At 36.3% G+C, this 19,552-nt stretch overlaps 1 protein-coding gene across 1 annotated transcript in view; it reads right to left on the bottom strand.

Annotated features, from left to right (window-relative positions):
- Positions 1–18,753, bottom strand: part of LOC106627654 (uncharacterized) — a 67,931-nt gene extending 49,178 nt beyond the window's left edge. The window contains exon 1 of the mRNA XM_070106319.1: positions 18,733–18,753. The gene's annotated coding sequence lies outside the window, so the exon portion shown is untranslated. The remainder of the gene's footprint in view (positions 1–18,732) is intronic.
- Between the last annotated feature and the right edge of the window lie 799 nt (positions 18,754–19,552).

Here is a 19,552-nt window from a genome sequence, read left to right as displayed (position 1 = left end):
TCCAAGAACCAAACTAATAATACATAAAAAAGCGAATTATCGAGAGTTCAAATGCGAAACTAATTGTACGGTGTAAACAAAGATGAAAACTTTATGCATCTTGGCTTGGAGTGATGGATTGTTAAAATCTATCCTGGTCGGTGTTCCAAAACTGATTATTCGTGAATCGTTGATATTTTCGTTTCATTAAATCTGCTTGTTTAAAGCTTAACAGTACATAATAATTCTTAAACCTTTTTAAAACGAAACAAACTCAAGGTTGTGTTTGATTTTTTTTTTGATAATACGTTGCTTTTTAGAAGGCTGGTATATCTCTTCTTTTCAAGCAAGTTTGATAACAGTATAGTAGCAAGGCTTTAGCTAATGGATTTAGATGTTCTATTTGACAAATGGCATGTGCTACAGTTTTTGAATAGTATTGATTTTGATTATACCCCGTTAGGGTAGCTGTAAGTCTGTTAAAACTATTAAGTACTTGTTTTTAGTCGATTGATGCTTTGATTACCCGCTAGCTTAAAGTCTTGCTGCGATTGTGCACTACGCTGGAATTAATCTGTGGTGTCGACAAAAGCAACAATGACGCCTGGTTGCTTTCCGTATCCTCACGTAGCTATTCAAAAAACCACAACAGGCCATCTCTATATCTAGTACTTTCGCTTGGCAGATGCTGGCTGCGTTTGACAGCCAGATAGGGAGAGAGAGAGATTTCAAGATCATTGGAGTATACACCCCTACTCGGAGGTCTTTTGGATCCGTCGGTATAGACAAAGGTGGTATCAACCTCCCCTACTGAACCTCTTCTTAATTCACGTTTGGAAAGTATCCTCACCTGAAAGTGGCTATTGAAATCTAACCTTGGGATTACTCATAATTCCTTTATTAATATAACAGCTCTTGCTGCTACTCCCCGAGTAAGGACGTCAGTAGTAGTTGTATATTGAGCGCATCAACCGAACATGACTTAATAGCCCCTTTAACTCCTGCGGCTGCTCTCTGTATTGAAAATTGTTGTTTGTGTATGTTTATACATGCATAATCTTTTGTAAATAATAGTCGATTTGAAAAAATTATAAATATTAATGAACACGATATGTACGAGTATTACAATAGGTGTGTATTTTCCTTAGATGCTAGCTGTATTCACTTACTTTGTTTAAAATTCTTCCGTGTCATAATTAATTCTATTCGCACAGCAGGTGGCTGCTACGTATGTGTAATATAATTTTGAATATTTCAAATATTTATTTAGCTCTACGTCAATGCATAGGCATTTCGTGCATAGGAGTGGAAACATGTCCTGCAGAGAAAGGCACTAGAAAAATTGGTTCGGTATGGTTCTAGTGCCTTAAGTATCATTACGCGGCCCACTATTCATTCATATGCTCGTTACATTTTATTTTTATAATGTAGACTTTTGTTGATACTATTTGCATATATCTCGTTTATAGTACGAAATAGACAAAAAAAAACTTCAGCCGATAAATGAAGTAATTATTGCTGCGAATATTTAATGAAGCGGCTGAGAGGTTGGACTTGAAAGGGATTCCTCGAAATTCCTCTAAAACTCACGCTAGGCGAGTTTGCAGTAACTCACTTTTTTTTTGAATTATTGCTCCTGTTTTCCAATAGGGCGCCTATCTAGGAGTACTATATAAGAGGTTCTTCTCTGCATATTATGAGAGCAAATAGCACACAATTAGAATTTTCATATGTTTGCATACAAAATAGCATTCTATAAGTAAAAAATAGGTGAATATATTTTGCACCACTTTCTCGCCCAAATACTCTACTATATACATACTTATATATCTATGCTATTTACTCGTATCTGCACTTACTTACAAACCCCGAAAACCTTGTGTTTGCCAACTTCAGTTAGTAACGGAAAATATTATAGAATCAAAATCGTATAAAGCGTATGAAAGGAACGAGAAGAAGAAGCAGAAATTCATTAAAATTTCAAAACTTCAGTGCAAAGCCTGCTGGCTGTCTGAAGGTGCAAACGGTACATGAAGCAGAGCAAATTCGTCTGTTCGGGGAATTGAAGCGCACAGACAGCTCAGCAGCAACAACAACAGCAGAAGGTATCAAATTGGCTCGAAGCAGACGATGGACGCGCAGAGCTTTCGAGGTTTAAGCAGCGATGCGAAGCGAGCCAGGTGCGGGCGCCGTTAGGTGAGTACGGCTGCTGGAGCTGGTGTATGGCTGCATGCTAAACATTAATCTTCGTAGTTGCTCGCTTGTAGCAGGCAACATCTTACAGATGTATTTTAACGCCTTGGCCCTCTCGCTAAGGCGTTTCAGCTTGACGGTGGCAATTCTGCGACATGGATTTGTTGCAGCATTTGTTCTTACTTCTACTTAGTGCTAAAGATGTTTTATCGGAGCTGCAACTCGTTTCCGGTGTGTGTGTGTGCTTTTCAGTTATGAATGGGCCGTAATTCATCGGCATTAAGTGAGAAGCCGAAGCCTGCACTCCGTCGCTTGAAATCTATAGCGGTAATCATTTTATTAGAAGCATGGGAATGCATATATACAATTTGTTTTTGTTACTATGTATCTAGGTACGTGTATCTGTACAAAATGTGTGAAAATAATACGTTTACATTACAAATTTCATTAAAATTTGTTTCAGTTGGTTAAACGTACTTGAAGGGAAATAACTATTCAACTAGTTTTGTTGGAATTACAAATTTAATAATCTGGGTGGATGCTCTCTGATGGTTGATTCAGATTAAAGTTGATAAGTGTTGAGTTTCATATTCACAAAAAGTGTGCACAAAGCCACTTCATTCATTTAAAAAATATTTAAATTTGGCGAAGTATTGTACATACTTTAGAGTCTTCTCCACAGATAGGGTGATAAGTATTAGAATTTTAAAAATGTATGCAAATACCAAGTATTATATATGAAATTTGTAATTTTCCGTGGCAAACGTAAGGGGGTTTATATTTCTAACAAATTGGGAAAGCAGAATATTTGGGAACAATGTTTAGGAATTTAAAAACCTTTTGAAACAAAAATTTTGCGAAGCCCACAGGTCGTTGCTCATTATTTAAACAAAATGTTCGTATATTAGGAACCAAAAGGCAATGTAATGGCTTTAGCATCAAAGAACTAAAGTAACACATTTAATGAATATCCAGTTTTGTCAATAGAAAATGTTAACTCCAGACTTTTTCATACCAGAATTTGTTTTTGATCGATCACTTTATATGGCAGCTATATGCTCAATTTATTCAGAGATTATACCGTTTTTTTGAACAATAATGCATGTCAAATTTTGTGAATATATCTCGACAAATGAAATAGATCATACAAAAACTTGATTCAGATTGTTCAGTTTGTATGGAAGCTATAGTAGTGCGATATCGGTGGTTAGACAAATATTCCAAAAACTGTGGGACTAGTTCGCATATATACCGATAGACGGACATGGCGAAATTGACTCAGCTTGTCACGCTGATCATTTACCATCAATAAGATCAAAAAATTTCAAAACCAAAAAAAAACAAGTAAGGAAGGGCTAAGTTCGGATGTAACCGAACATTTTATACTCTCGCAAAGTCAAATGGTATACTCGTTTGAGATTTCTTTGTGGATTGACTGATATTTTCGGTAGAAGGTCAACTATAGGCACTGGGGTCCACATATTTACTACTTAGGGGCTTGAACAGTTTTGGTTCGATTTAGACAATTTTTGGTCACAAGGTGGCATACTTTAAACGTATTATTCACGCAAAGTTTTACGCCGATATAATCATTGTTGCTTGATTTGCATAGTGGAAAGTGAAAGAATCAAGTGGTATTTAAAATGGTGTCATATGGAAAACAGGCGTGGTTGTAATCCGATTTCGCCCATTTTCGCACTATGACATAGAAACATGAAAAGAACGTTACGCACCGAATTTGGTTGAAATCGGTTAAGCAGATCTCAAGATATGGGTTTTCACCTAAAAGTGGGCTGTGCCACGCCCACTGTCTAATTTTGAACGCGGTTCCTATAAAGTCATCTTATACTATCTCAGAGATAAAATTTAATGTCTCTGGCGTGTTTAGTGCTTGATTTATCGCGCTTTTAGTAGTTTTTAACAGTACCGTTATATGGGGAGTGGGCGGAGTTGCCACCCGATTTCAACTATTTTCACAACGTCAATAGAAGTGCTAAAAACATTTGCTTCCAGTGAATTTTGTTATTATAGCTTTAGCGGTTTAGGAGATATGCACATTAAACCTATTAGAGGCGGGACCACGCCCACTTTTTAAAAAAAAATTTTAACTGCAGATGCCCCTCCCTAATGTGATCCTGTGTACCAAATAACAGTCTTGTATCTTATTGCGGAGCTTAGTTATGGCAAGTTATTTGTTTTTGATTAATGGCGTTTTGTGGGCGTGGCAGTGGTCCGATTACGCCCATCTGCAATACCAACCGTCTCACGGTACCATGAAACATGTCTACCAAGTTTCATAAAGATATCTGAATTTTTACTCAAGTTAGAGCTTGCACGGACGGACGGACGGACAGACGGACGGACGGACAGACAGACGGACGGACAGACAGTCACCCGGATTTCAACTCGTCTCTTCATCCTGATCATTTATATATATATAACCCTATATCTAACTCGATTAATTTTAGGTGATACAAACAACCGTTAGGTGAACAAAACTATTATACTCTGTAGCAACAGGTTGCGAGAGTATAAAAATATCAATATAAATTTTCATAAAAGTTTTACAAAGCACACCTAGCCTAAGATTTTGTCACCAGCAAAGCTACAGGTGAATGCAAAAAAGTTTTATTTTGTGTAAATAATATAAATATTCGTGATGGCACCGATGCATACTATAATAAGACATCATCCTTCCATCATTACCTGTATCTCAAATTGGAACATAGAGATTTATACAATTATAATTACGAAGACTTAATAACAAGAGGAGCTGTACTTGAGTCATCATAGCCATGATTTTATGACACGTTCAAAATTAAATTGTACACATCAAATGACGGAAGCAGCTACAAGTCACTGTTGGAAATTTTTTTTCGAAGTTCGTAAAACGATCGATATTGCAATATTATACAGATCTCACAACTATTGCATGGAATAGGCTTACATGCGCAAGGTTTAAAATGAATGGACAAGAGTTAAAACATGAAAGTACGTTAACTTCGGCAGAACCGTAGCCATAAGACCCTTCACAGGTGCATTTTTATATCTTAAAAGGGTATGAAAAGATTTTTATACTCTCGCAACCTGTTGCTACAGAGTATAATAGTTTTGTTCACCTAACGGTTGTTTGTATCACCTAAAACTAATCGAGTTAGATATAGGGTTATATATATATATAAATGATCAGGATGAAGAGACGAGTTGAAATCCGGGTGACTGTCTGTCCGTCCGTCCGTCCGTGCAAGCTCTAACTTGAGTAAAAATTCAGATATCTTTATGAAACTTGGTAGACATGTTTCTTGGTACCGTGAGATGGTACGTTTCTTGGTACGTGTTGGTATTGCAGATGGGCGTAATCGGACCACAGCCACGCCCACAAAACGCCATTATTCAAAAACAAATAAATTGCCATAACTAAGCTCCACAACAAGATACAAGACTCTTATTTGGTATACAGGATCACAATGGGGATATAACGGTACTGTTAAAAACTACTAAAAGCGCGATAAATCAAGCACTAAACACGCCAGAGACATTAAATTTTATCTCTGGGATTGTATGAGATGACTTTATAGGAACTGTGTTCAAAACTAGTCAGTGGGCGTGGCACCGCCCACTTTTAGGTGAAAACCCATATCCTGGGATCTGCTTAACCAATTTCAACCAAATTCGGTACATAACATTCTTCTCTTATCTTTATGTTATAGTGCGGATTACAACCACGCCTATTTCCCATATAACACCATTTTCAATTCCATCTGATTCTTTCACTTTCCACTATGCAAATCAAGCAACAATGATTGTATCGGGGTAAAACTCTGCGCGAATAATGCGTTTAATGTATGCCACCTTGTGACCAAAAATTGTCTAAATCGAAGCAAAACTGTTCTAGCCCCTTAATACTACCGAAAATATCAGTCAATCCACAAAGAAATCGCAAACGAGTATACCATTTGACTTTGCGAGAGTATAAAATGTTCGGTTACATCCAAACTTAGCCCTTCCTTACTTGTTAGTTTTATTTTGATCGATTAGTTTGTATGACATATTGATCGGACATCGGTAGTTTCAATAAATGAACATATTCTTGAGAGAAAACGTAGTTTCCGTCTTCCTTCTGGGTATTATAAACTTTGTGGCAAACTTAATACACCTTTCATCCGGTATACGTATACAAATACAAAAACTCTGCTTTGAAAGCTTGGACGCAATAATTTCTCTGATAGTTCTCACGTCTATATTCCAGTAATGCTTATGGTGGAATCTACTAAAAGTGGTATAAGTGTCTAAGTAATATAGGCATAAAACTAAACTTATCTATAAGGATATGGAAAGTTTGCATGTGAACAAATTCAAAAATCGTAGAAGGGACGTGGCACTGTCTTCTTTAAGAAAGTTTTCATGTCTCTAAAACAATGATCGGCATTTCACAGCACAATTGTACAAGCTAACTTCACACGCACACAGAGCGTAAGTGTTCGTTTAGTCGTTTTCGAGACAGTTTTGATGGTCGAATATATTGAGATTAATGGTACAATATACAAAATAAATCAGGAAGCATGAAAGTACTTGTTTAAACAAAGAATGAAACAAATTCACAAATTTTAATGTAATGTGTTCTCACTGGTTGTCTTTAATTTCATGCTCAACTAGACAGTCGCAGTGCTTCTCATGCCAATCACTGCCCTAAAATTAATTTTATTCGGGCTATGTTTGAATCGAGATTTTCTTTTTGACACATTGTGAAAATGCGTGCATTCGAACTACAGAAACTCCCACATCCAATATTACATAATTGGTAAAGCCATAAATATTAGAAAACTCATTAGAAAAGGCATTAACAAAGATTACAAAAATGGAACTTGGCATTAGTTGTGTTTTCCGATGATGACCGAGATGTGTTCAAAGGAAAAGGTGAATTTTAATTTTTCTCGGGCTGTGTACAGTCGATTATCGATATTTTGTTTTTGGTATAATCGGACACAAACGTTTATCATGTGCTTGCATTAAGAGCCTATTTCGATTAGTAGTTTGTTTTTGACAAGAGAAATGGTTAGTCACGTTTTTGTGTGATCTTCGATTTTTGACTTTTGAAAGAAATTAATCAAATAATATATATTAAATTGTGTGTTAAAAATGGAATAAAGTGCCCCAAAGCACTTGAAATATTGACTGTGGCCTTCGGGGAGTCCACTTTGTCTCAAAGAACTGTTTATAAGTGATACAAGCAGCTTTACAGAAGACCAAGCGAAGAAAACATCGAGGCAGTGAAAAAAATGTTTTTGAAAATCGTCGAATGGGAGTTGCAGAGGATGTTGGCATATGAGCCGTCATGCCATTTAATTTCTTCAAATGTTTTGGGCATAAAAAGCGCATTTCAGAAGTGCTTCGAGGATTGGAAAAAGCGTTGGCACAAGTGTATTATATCGAGGGGAATTATTTTGAAGGAGACAAAATTGATATTGATGAATAAATAAATACTTCAATTCAAAATTCACCTTTTCTTTTGGCCGTGTATGGAATCAGTTCTTAGAAATTTATATCGTATAGCCTTTCCTCTAGTCTCTATAAGCCTAATATAATAATTTTTTTTCCGTTGTTGAGGCAGATAACTAAATATTAAATTAAATTGGCACTTAAATTAAACAATAATACTCTATTGCTTATAACCATGATGTTCTACTTGCTCTAATTGTTGTTTGAGTCTTTCGATTGACGAATGTAACCGCTGCCTTGGACTAAACAATGAAAGTGAAATATCAACGGTGAAGCACCACGCATGCCAAATAAGCATAACCAGCCAACGGTTTACGATGAGCTCATGTGTGTACGTGCTGCTTCGCTGCTTATTCCTTCAAGCCACGTCATGCCGCGCGCCAAAACGAAATGAAGTGAAAGGTTGAGTATTTAGGTGGCGAGTCGGGTTGAGAAACGTGTGCTGCACACACTCACAGTCACTTATAGCATAGATCAGCCAAATCGGTTCACAACAGCATCAGCATCTAGCTACACTCTCACTTGCTTGTTTATAGCTTATACATAATTCACATTGCAGCACGTCACTCATACGCCACGGTAATGCATTATGCCTGGTGTGCCACTACAGTAACCGCTACTTGCTGCTATTGCTATTGTTGTTGTTACTACAGCTGCTTTTCCGTCTTCATTTGTCTTACACTATTCCGTTGTGAATCGAAGCTACGCCAAACTGACAAGAGTTTCTTCCTTCCCTTCCACTACGTTGCCCTCTGCTGCACTGCGTGGCGTTGCAAATTCACGCATCCACGCTTCAAATCCAAGTTTAGCGCGCATTTTGCTCAGTGATTTCTTTATGCGTGCAGAATTTCGGTGCTCTTGACATGTTGCCATGCCTGTGTTGGTGTAGCTGCTTGCGATATTTTGGATCAGTGCAACTTACTAGGAGCTTTTAAAATTTGTGATAAGCGCAAAATTTGAAAAATGAGGGTCTTGGGGACTAACGGAACTTTGCATCAAATGTTTCATTACTCAAACAACATAAATACAGTTTTCATTTTGAATATTAAGTTTAGATCCTTTCATAAGCATTTATGGAAAATTGTGTTCGGTTTCAGTTTGCTAATCCTGATTAAAGGAAAATTTCGTTCGTGATATGGTTTACTGAGATAGCTTGGCTTTAATTTTATAAACTTGAGTCTTTCACATATAGGTCCCTTGGTTCGATGCATTCCGTTCGTGTCTTCCGTTAGGGCAACTAGGAAGTGTGTCCTTGCTGTTAGCCGGAACCACTGATTCAAATATTCCAGGACCATGATTACTAACGCGTACTATCTAAACTTATAAAGGATCTAGGTAGCACTCTTATCAGTTTATCCGACTGTGGTTACTTAATCGGGCGTTATAGCTGACCTCGCTTGGCACCTGATATTGAAAATATTATCTGACCATCGATGGTCCCTAAACTTCCCATATAAATATGAGTATGAAATTATTGTCGTACCGCCTAAGCAACTAGTTTCGAAAAGCGCTAATTGTGAATTCCGTATAGTTGGATCAGTATAATTTAAACCTACTTAATTCTTTAGCTATTAGCTACGAATTGTATTAATAATGTGAAAACAAACTTTTTAAGACCAATTGGGATTTACTATATAATCTATACAGTCTTATATTTATACATCATATTATAGAGTTCATAATCACTGTAGTAGCTTGTCCACTTCCTCCACTTTGCTGTCACTTTAATGAAATTTTGCTGTTATTGCGCCCTTTTTGCGCTCACTATGCTTACTCTCACATGTCCTCAGCACGCCGCTATTTCAATGCAGCGTTTGTTAGTATTTGTTGCTATTTGTTATACACCCTCCTACAATCTACCAGCCGCGCATATCAACATTTGAAATTGTACCATATTCCGTTTTGATCGTTGCATAGTGCAATCTCATCTAATTCATGAGCATACATTGGAGATATTAGCTGTCTTCGATTCATCACACCTCTTTCATCCCAACACACTTATGACGTCGAATTCAATACAAGAGAGTACACACATCGCCTCACTAGCACCCATCAGTATATTGGATTTCATCAATGTGCTGGTGTTAAGTGATTCGTTGCGACTTAAGGAAGGGCACAATAGACCTTAGGTCGCTGTGCATACTTCAATATCAAATCTATCTATCTATATAGATAACACATTAAAGTGGTGTTGTTGGTGTACCGACAGAAATATAACCAAATCATTTTGATCTGGATCCATTTCGGTTACATAGGCTCGATTGTCGTTGAAACGGGCTCATTAAAGTGCCATGGCTTCTTGTTACCCGTAATTTATAATGCCAGTTTATTGAGTTTCTATCAGTTGTTTGTTCGATTTATGACTCTCTAAAGAATGACGAGTAGAATATATATATCTATACCCTGAACGGGGTATATTAAGTTTGCTACGATGTTTTGCGTCGCAAGCCATATTATATAAATGATTAGGGGGCCGAGCTGATTCGATTGCCATGACCGTCTGTCAGTTGGTATAGAGATATTGTTCTGAACTTTTGCAGACGTCCTTTTCTCCCCTAGGAGTTGCTTATTTGTCGGAACCGTCGATATCGGACCACTGTAGCAAATAGCTGCTATACAAACTATCCGATCCAAAGCAAGTTCTTGTATGAAAAAACCTTTTTATTTGACAAAGTATCTTCACCAAGTTTTGGCATGGATTCTTTGGAGCCTTTATTGAAGAAAATGTTGTAAATTATAGGAAATACATTTTTATTATCTTTGACGTTTATTCAATACTTGCTCCAATATCTTGCCTTGTCCTTTATAGCCTAACATCTTTAATGACAGCTTCCGACTAAATTTTCTCCATATTCCACAGGAGGTGTCCTCCAGATATGTTGGAGTGGCCGAATAAAACATTTTGCTTATGTTAAATGTTTTCTTGATATTTTGGCTTTCATCAAAGCTCACACATTCTCTAATTGATTGGCGTCTGGTGACTGGGATGGCTAATCTTCAGTAACTAAATGGTTTTCTTGTTTCCATTGAGTATAGATTTGCTCCTATGTTTCGGATCTTTGTCAGCTTGCAGTATCCAATCATGGTTATTTTGCCATAAAGTATTCAGCTGACGCATAAACCCCTTTTATACAATTTTATCATTCAAACGGTGTTCAGGTTTTCTGTGGAGCATTGAAGTCCAAAGTCTGTCACGTGTTGTATTCAGAAACATTTTTGTGGTATATTTATGGTTTCTTTTTAAAACGAAGAACAATACCGTTGTCCTTACTTTTAGATGCCACATGGTTCTTTCCTCTCCATTGTATCAAGTCGGCAGATCGAAAAAAAACTGATCGAATTGTACGCAAAGGAAAAACGATATTTTGTGAACGCACTGTAAGTTACTCCGCTACTGGTGGTCAGTTCGTTCTTTGATGGAAACCATAATAATAATAATAACCCAACGATAACCCTCCTTCTGCCCAACCGACGCGATAATAAATTGTTACATATTCATTTATTAAGAGAAAACAATGAAGTCTTTTTAATTTTGAAAAGTGAGTCAGATAAGTCAAATGTGCTGGAATGAGAATTAAAATCATGACATATACGGCGGAATGGCTCGTTTAGTTCAAAATTTGATTTACAGGATTTAAGCAGTAAAGGTCTAAACTGCCTCAAAAAGCGAACCGAGATTTAAATTTAATTTCAGACAGGAGAAAAGAACTGCAAACTGTTCCATTTAAAATGTTCACTAAGAATATTATGCCAAGCATTTCCCTACGACTAGAAAGTGTAGGTAGATTAATCAGTTTTAAACGACTAGTGTATGGAGGTAGACTTACCCTAGAATCCCGGAAATACGCTAAGGCGAGAAGTAAAAATTGTTTTTGAACCGACTCTAACTTGTCAGAATGGATTTGGTAGCTCGGATTCCATACAACAGAGCCATATTCCAAATAAGTCTAACCAAAGTTGTATAAAGTGTTTTAGTAATATACGGATCTCTAAATTCTTTAGACCAACGTTTAACAAAACTGAGGACTTTTGCTTTCCAGACCATAGTATCAATATGAAGACTAAAATGAAATTAGGGTCCATATTAACTCCCAAATCAACATAGTTAAAAACTTGCTCTACAATATGGTGTTTTATTACATAAGAAGAGTGGTGCACAAATTTACGGGAAAAGCACATCATCTTACATTTATTGAGATTCAATGGCAAATCATTTCTATCACACCATGCAACGAAACTGTTGTAAGTCTGTTTGCAACAGACACCTTTCCTCAGTTGAAGTGTATGATTTAAAGAGCTTTACGTCGTCAGCGTATAATAAAATTTTTGAGAATTCTATTACTGAAGAGATATCGTTAATAAACAACAAGAACAGAATCGGGCCAAGATGACTACCTTGCGGAACACCTGAAGAAACATTAATTTTATCTGAAGGTGTATCCTCAAATATCACTCGTTGTGTTCTATTATAAAGATAGGAAGATACCCATTGAAGGAATCTTGGCTGAAAGCCCAGCAGATCAAGTTTATGTATGAGGATCGAGAGATTTACTTTATCGAAAGCGTTGCTAAAGTCTGTGTATATAACATCCGTATGCTTATGTTCCCTAAAACCCAATGATAGGAAATTAACGGAGAAATCGAAAAGGTTATATGGTCAGTGATGATAGCTTCAAAAATTTTAGGTATAACTGATAGTTTTGCGATACCTCTATAGTTTTCAATGTTGGATCTAAATCCACTTTTATGCAAAGGGATTATAAATGACTGAATTAAATATCCATGTCAAAGGCAAGTAAATATATTTGGCACTATTTTTTAGGAAGCATGAGGGATCATGTCTGGGCCATAACTAAAAGATGGTTTTAACTTATTTAAATTAAGTAGGACGCTTTCTTCAGAAATAATTGGAGCGTTAATTAAAGTATTCGAACACAGCACGTGCTGATAAGAAAAAGTTTTGGAAGAATTATTACAGTAGTTTGACTTGAAAAATTCTGCAAACATATTGGATATAATATCATTGTCACTTGAAATGATAGATTTGTATTTCATCGCGGACGGAAATTTGGAAATCCTGCGTTTGGAGTTGACGAAATCATATTTATTCAAGTAATTATGATAACATTTTTTGTTTAGGTCAAAATATTGTCGACGCAATACGGAATATTTAGAATAGTCGACAAGTGAACCGGTTTGTTTAGAATGTTTAAAGGCTTGAGTTTTTCTGTTTTTCAATTTATATAACTCTTTCGAAAACCACGGACTTATACTTTTATTAACAATTACTATTGAAACATACTTTTTTTTATTAATGTTATTAAAATGAGAAACACTCAATTCAATGTCACCATTATAATTAGGCCATGCTATTGTAGAAAGTTCTGTATTTAACTTTTTAAAATTAGCTTTGCAAAGTTAAACCGAGTACAGAAGCACGAAGTTTGATGATTATTATTACATTGTACATTGCCTGAGATTTCGTCAGATATTTCCAAAGCAGGATGATATGAGTCCTCTGGTAGAACAAGAGGATTACTCTGAACAACGGAACACTTTGAAGAGGCACGTATACTAAATCTAAGTATTTACCAAATTTATTCGGAAACAAACTAATTTGGTTCAGACCCAACTCGGACATTTTTTCGAAAAACTCATTAAAACAATACCAATTGCAAATCGGCACGATATAGTCATCGAAAGGTTTCCACGAAGCACACGGTAAATTGAAATCACCTGATACAATTATTGAAACTGTATTATTTGCCATCGAGGTAGCACTATTTATTAAAGAAGCATGCTGCATGTATACAGATAAGTCCGAATGGGGTGGTATATAAGATATCAGAACCATATTAAATAATAATTTATATATAAATAATAATTTTTTATTTAATATTTTATAGATAAATAATAATTTATAATACAAATAATTTCTTTTTACTACACCTAATATATAATATATACCTAATATTTTACTAAAGCAGCCGTCCTTAAGCCATTTATCGTAATTAAAGTATGTATTGCAGTGAAAGTTTTTACCTTTTTAAATTATGAGCATAATTTAATCCACGCGTTGTGTGATTTTTAGGGCAGTATAATTTCTTTCTTAAGCGAAGTTTTCATTGCGTCAAATATAATACAATAGTAGTCAAGCAAATGTAAATGTTTGTCATTTCATAGATGGTAAATTGGAGCAATAATAAAATAAGTGAAATTTATTCATGTCAATCAAGTTGATATGAAAAGTCACTACAATTGAAATTGACAGTTTTTTTTCATTTTAATAATTTTCTGGAGAAAATGGAGACAAATGGCGTCAAAATTGTAATATGTACTGTCAATTTTAATGTCATTGAATCTGACATAGTGAAAGCCGTGCATTAATCTGTAATTATGTGGAAACATCATCGCATATTTAGGCTGTACATGTACATACAAGTATATGAACTCCTGTTACTGAAAGTAGAGAACACGCCCATTTTTGAAAAACTAACTAAAAACAAAACACTTTAACAAAACTGTTAAACTATTGGCTGTTTGGAAAAACCAACTATTATACTGGAAATCCAACAGGATTTGCTGAGCATTCTGCTTTTACCGCAATTCGCAATTTTTAATTAGTTCTACTTGTAGACAATTTCCTTTTGCATTCGCGTACCCTTTACTAATTAGTTAAGTGATTCCATTACAACTGTACTGTATTGTACAAGCTGAAGCAATACATTTGCATTATCATTGAATGAAATAATATTGGCTTTGCGCTCGGGCAAGGATTCAACGCTCACACAATCGCATTACATTAACCATTGTTAAATAATTATTTTAACTTGTAGAATTACGTTATGACAGTACAAAATAATAAAACCAACAAAAGGATTTATGTGTTTTCGAGTGTATGTATGTATATATTTTGCCAGCACACCTCCAGCCTGCAGGAGTACCTGAGTGTGCACAGAAGCCCGAAGAATGCCCGTCAACACGTTGTTCAGCTTCTGCAGCTTGTTCATCTTGTTTGCAGCCAGCCACCAGCTACCAGCTGTTGGGAGCTTCAACAGCTTCCGTCAAGTGACAGCACACACTTTTGCTTTTTTGTACTTTATGTTTTTTGTAACTCTTGTTTATTTTGTTGTTATTGTTTTCGCGCTGTTCTTCGCGCCACCATCGCTTTTCGTTGGTTTTGGTTTCATTATTTTTTACTCACGCTGCATTGGGGTGAAGAGACGCGGGACGTCACCGTGTTGAGTGACATAACTGACAGTTGTCGGCTAGCGAGCGAAGTACCACGGTCGCGCTTGACTGCGTTGAGTACGAGTACTCGAGTAGGCGTATAAATACAAATAAAACCAATGAAAACACTCTCGGCCACTTTTCCATTAACTATGTATAAGAAAAATTAAATTAAAATTTAATTGCTAGCAACAATAACAATAAAATTAAATTTGACTGCTCGACTCCAAGTAAAGTTATTGTGTGTTAGTGCCATTTTATGGCAACCACAAATTAATTTACAATAAATAAATGACAGTTGGACGTTGGCTAGCAGGGAAGGACTTTCTAAATTATGCCATAATAATAAAAAGTAAACATTACTTGAAATGCATAAACAGTTGTGGAGGTAGCAGTGACATTTTCGGAGACAGAAGAGAAAGAGGAACAAAGTTTGCGAGGCAAGAGAGTGACTTTCGTAAGCAAATGTTTGCTTTGGTGCATAGATAAGTGACATTATTTCTACTCAAAAATTTTTAAGCGTTGAGGCCTTTGTAAGATTCTTCGTTTCAAAGCCATTATTACATCACTTTTATCGTTAATTGAATGCGAAATGATCGACTGTGGTCGGAGAAGTGGCGTGGCAGTCCATCAATCTTATGTTTTGCTGAGAAATTACTAATAAGACGGAGACAAAACATCGTGGCTCTATCGTACATCGTATAAATTATCACCATCTCACTCGACATACCGAGGTATAGCTAAAATATCGTTAGTCATGTGAAGTGTGGGGTCGTGCTTTGCGATATGAAATTTATGTTAGTAGAAGATACAGAAAGAACTGTACTTCGAAGCATTGGAACTTTATTTTAATACTTTGTATTTAAATCTTTGTAAAAGGAATTCAAAAGATTCTCCTGAACGCTATTCTATATACTACTATATAGTAATATAACGGGTTTTTTAGGCGTGGGGTTTTTTTCATGGGACAATACTTTTTTCGGAGCTAGTCTTTTCGACAGTTGTTATTTGATTTATACTTGGTTGTCATTTCATAATAAGCAGACTTACTCTGGACCAAAGTTTGCAAATAAAAAAATGAAGATATAAATGAAGACGAGCCAACCGCGGCGGTCACTTGCCCGAAATGATTTTTTTGAAACAAACAAACAAATTTTTATCTTTATTATAAAGCTAATTTCTCGGCCATAACATTAATTTATATGCGTTTTATTTCTTCTCGAAAACCACATGTCTAAAAAAGCACCTTTTATATCAATTAACATCATATTCAAACTTGTAGTTTTTACAGGTTACCATATCGAATAAATCATCTCATCAGCCTAAACTACAGTATCAATTTTAGCCATCTTACTCTATTACAACCTAGGTTGCTAGTTTTCTACTCCAGCTTATTCAAATTGAAGTTTGTTGTACGCTTATGGCCCAAAGTCGTTATGCTTATCTTTATTTCCTGTTTTTTATCGCACACAAGTCTTATCTCCCGCTACCAAGGTGATAACATCCGCGGCAGCAAACAGAAAAATACGAATAATATTGATACAAGTGATGTAACTAAAATAACAGCAAATCGTAATGATAACGGCAATAACGGTACGATAGCAATGACAGTTGGAAAGCGACAGCAAGCAGAGAGCTTAAACAACCGCAACCGCAGCAAATTTTGAAATGAACATTAACGTTAGCCAGGATAAAAAGACGGCGGCAGCGGCAGCAAAGTAACGGCACAATGGCACAATACCGTTGCGTTGCGCTGCGCAGCTGCGCCTGAAGTGTCATTGCCGCAACATTTACGAGCGATCTTTACGATTGTCGGCGGAGTGATTATGATTATTTGCGCTACGTGTAGTTGCTGCTGTTGTTGCTCTCGCTGCCATTTGCTGATTCAAATTTAACAATAGTCAAGTAGCGCCGTACAAGCAAGATTATCTTTCATAAAATTGTGAAAGTTGAGCCCTTATTACCTCGAAATAATGGAAATTTAATTTGAGCGCTGAGCGCTGACATGCCTAGGTGCGGGTGAGTGTGTGCGTGGAGAGAACGTGCAGCTGACAGGTCGATTGCCAATAAAGATATATAATGATGCTGGTTTTGATTAGCTGGCAACGTTGGTTGGGACACAATGCTTTCAAAATGTACAACAAATCTGTAAATATTGAAGCTTTAAAATAGTGTTGTAAATTTTAAAGGCATGAATGTATGTATTTATATGTATGTGTGTGTGACATGTCTGTTTGTAAATTAATAATTATGTGTTATTTATGCGAAAGTTATGACAACTTAAATAAATACACGTATTTTTAATTAGGAATTCGCACATAATTAATATTCCCATTTCATATTAAACGCACGCGCACACATATACACACATATATATGTATGTATGTACGAGTATGGTTTGAAACGTTGATATAATGTGCTGCCTGAAATTTTGATTACAATGAATTACACTTAAATGTAATTGATATTCCCGCGAGTGTTGGTGGAGGAGCGAGCGTCGTTTGTTGCTTTCGGTTGCCAAAAATTATTAGCCACGCGTATGGCTTTTGTTGCAGCCATTGTTTTTGTATTATAAAAGCTCCTTAATGCCCACGGGATTGCCAGCGCGCGCTGAGCGCATGAAAAGTGAAATTATTAATTTCGGCATTTCGATTTCCAGGCACGTTTAGCAGGAGCGTGCAAGCGATATTTAACACACACATACACATTTCTAAGGCGAAATTAACTTGCCTCAGCAGCCGACACGTACACTGTTGAAATTACACCAAAATCACATACAATTACAAATGAAAATAAGCGCAAATTTGGTGCATGCGAAATTTCAAAACAAAAGAGAATTTTAATCACTTTATGAACCCGGTAGGACATCGGTGGTTTAAAAGAATAAATAGACGTAATCTGAGAAATCAATAGGTAGAAAAACTAGTCTTAATCTATCCACACTTTTGACCTGTTTATGATAGTTTATACTCTCCCGCTGGACAGAAGCATAGGAGTTGCTCCAGTGTCCCTCTAATGCCTACTTCCCTGCACTTTCAGCATGAGTCGTCGTTACTACAAGTACGTTCTGAAATGTCATTAGGTTAACAATCATCGCTCTTGTACGTGATCTTGGCGATCCTGCATGTCCTTTCGTGTGTCAGCTCTTTCGGAAATAACTAGTTCGATAACCAGACAAACGGCACTTTTTGCAATCTCATTGGTATTTTCGTTTTCCGGAATATTTTGTGGCCTGGAACCCAGTTTATATGCAGCCGCTTTCCGGCAGCCACTACATCTACTGCCACTTTGCTTCTAAGGAGATTCTCTGACGCAATACGACTGTCGGATGTTGACGTATATATTGATGCTCTTTGTGCTGTTTTCAGCGTTATTAGCTATCTCAACCGCTTTCCTGACCAAAAAGACTTCTGCCTAAAAAGTATTGTAAACTTCCCTCCTTTAGTGTGACTTGAAACCTTCTCTTCCAAAAAAAAAAAAACGTGGTATAATTTACTTAACGCCGCCAATTTTGCAGCTGATTTTGATATGATCTGAATGGGAAATCGATAAGTCTAAGTAATATCTTCAATTGTAGTGAAGCCGGAATTTCGCGTCGATATATGAGAATGAATGAAACATGGCTCAATCGTTTCATTCCGGACTCCAATCCCAGTCGTCTGAGTAGAATTGCCATTGAATTTGCCAAATATAAAACTCGAGTTTTCAATACTAGTTTTGAGATTACCTGGTGTATGCATGAAAGAAATCTGAAACCGACTTCCAATTGAGCTAATTGAGGAAAATGTTTACTCTTTGCGTGCATTTTTCCTACACCGTTTATTAGTTCACCTCATCGTTGGAGCTGTTCGGTCCATGCGTCAGTCAGCAGCACCGCTGTAACCACTTCCACAATTCGACTTCTTGCCACTATTTAAAGCGAGACTCGCTCATTTCGGCCAGCACGTACACAAAGTGCAAATGGAAACACAAATGTGAAACTACTAATTTTTGAATTCGCTATTAGAAGGCATTGATTGCAGCGTTGTGAGTGTTTCTTTTTGTCAGGCAGAGAGCGGAGATCATATTCAACTGCAAATGATAAAATTTGACGTGAGCAGCCTAAGTATTAGCTTATTTAGCACAGATGATTGGCAAACATAAACAGCTGATAAGTGAGAATAATTGGAGACATTTTCGATGGTGAATTGGTAGTGCTGCAACTACATAGCAGAATGTAAAATTCCATCTATTTAGCTACCATGTGACTTACTATCGAAAATATTGGTCTATTTGGTTGAAATTCAAAAGGAATCATTATTGTGCTCTTGTATCAAAAATCAGTAAAATTGGATCTAGACTTCCAATAGCCCTCATATACCTAATACAAAAATTTCAAACTTACGGTTGCCTTTATACCGTATTAGACCAGGGTAAATAGTTTTTGAATGTAAAAAATTAAAGTAGAATGAAACCCATTGAGAACGAAAGATAAAATAACAAAAATGAAAGAAACAATAATTTACGGTCGATCTAGGGTCGGGAAGAGGAAAATTAGGGGTGTGGTCAAATTTGTTTTCAGATATATTTGAGTAATGCCAAAAGTGTATGCAATCATTACGGGACTTCTTCTAGCTCCAATATATGCGATAAATTGGTTTCCAACATTCCA

Source organism: Bactrocera oleae, chromosome 3 (assembly GCF_042242935.1).
Source record: "Bactrocera oleae isolate idBacOlea1 chromosome 3, idBacOlea1, whole genome shotgun sequence".
Classification (NCBI taxonomy): domain Eukaryota; kingdom Metazoa; phylum Arthropoda; class Insecta; order Diptera; family Tephritidae; genus Bactrocera; species Bactrocera oleae.
Note: the sequence above shows the minus strand (reverse complement) of the source record. Positions and strands in the feature narration are given on the sequence as shown.